General features: G+C 33.8%; 1 protein-coding gene across 3 annotated transcripts in view; it reads right to left on the reverse strand.

Moving 5' to 3' along the window:
- LOC106872688 (protocadherin beta-2) overlaps nt 1-1,804 on the reverse strand; it is a 251,173-nt gene that overhangs the window by 74,011 nt on the left and 175,358 nt on the right. The window lies entirely within an intron of this gene.

Consider the following 1,804-nt stretch of genomic DNA (forward strand, 5'->3'; position numbering starts at 1 on the left):
TATATATATATATATATATATATATTATATATGCATGTATATATACATGTGTAAATGTATATACATACACGGATACATATGCACATGCGTATGTATGCATACACACACACATATAGACACACTCACACACATATGTATGTATACATGTGGAGAAAAGTGTATTGAACTACAATGAAAATAAAACCATATAATACAGTAATGCACACACACACACACACACACATATGGATGTACACAAGTACATGTATAGATGCAGGAATAATATGAACCTTCGCAAGAATCACATTCATAATTCTTTAAATATAAAATTATTGATAATTTTTCTAACATATTCTGTGCAGTGTTTTTCTAAAGGCAGTTAGCATTTCACAGAAATAGTTTCCCTTGTAACCTCCCTTGATTCAATAGATCATCTTCTATGAAAGGTTTTAATACTCCACCACCACCACCACCACCACCATCACCACCACTACCACTACCATCTTCAATGACAACAGCAGCAGCAGCAGCAGCAACAATAACAGTGGCAGCAAGGAAAACTCGAGAAATTACAAAAAAAAAATTTAATTGAACGAGGCTTTTATTTATGGATTCATTGTCTCAAGTATACACATTTTTATAGACACATTTACTTACATACAATAGATACATACATACATGCATGCATATATATATATGCATGTATGTATTTATGTACATATATGTTTATATATATATATATATATATATATATATATGTTTATACATATATATATGTTTTTACATGCATACATACATACATATATATATATATATGTTTATACATACATACATACATACATACACACACACACACACACACACACACACACACATATATGTGCAAATACATGCTTACACACATGTTTAATTAAATCATACATCCACACACTTATACAGGTGCATAACCTAAGTCGCAAACACATACATACCATTGTACATATGCACACACACATACGCACACACATACACATGAATGTATTGATAGAAATGTAGCCTTATGTGTGTGTGTGTGTATAAGTATACACACATGCATATTTAGGCAACATATGTATATATATATATACATACCAACATACATACATACACACAGACATATATATATATATATATATATATATATATATATACACATGTTTAATTTAAGTAATGCATGTACTCACCCACACACTCCCATACACACACACACATGCAGGTATGTGTTCAAATGTACAACAGATGCATATTTAACATACATATACACACTCACACATGCACACTCACACACATCAACCACACACACACATACACATGCGCGCATGCACACACACATGCATATCCACACATACGCACACGTACAGGGAATCATCTGTACATATACTGATTCGCAATTGATAAATGTAAAGGTTTTTCAAATTTATTCAGATATATGTAGGTCAAGTACTTGTTAAAAAGGAATTTTGATTGAGCAAGAGGCTCTTTGCTTTCCTATAGTCCAGACTGGTTCATAGGGGTACTTCAAAAGACTATCTCTCCCTGCTCCCTTTTTTTCCTCTCTCTCTCTCACTTTCTTGTTCACTCTTTCACTTCACTCTCTCACACACACTTTCTCTCACTCTCCCTTTCACTCTCTCCAGCTCTGTCTCTTCACACAAGCAATAAGGTGTAAAGTACAAAGGAGTGTCTGCTGCTTCAACCAGTAGTGTTTCTTCAAAAGCCTACTAGAGGGAAACGTTAACGTCTCTCTCTCTCTCTCTCTCTCTCTCTCTATCTCTCTCTCTCTCTCTCTCTCTCTCTCTCTCTCTCT

Source organism: Octopus bimaculoides, chromosome 14, assembly GCF_001194135.2.
Source record: "Octopus bimaculoides isolate UCB-OBI-ISO-001 chromosome 14, ASM119413v2, whole genome shotgun sequence".
NCBI classification, from domain to species: Eukaryota; Metazoa; Mollusca; class Cephalopoda; order Octopoda; family Octopodidae; genus Octopus; species Octopus bimaculoides.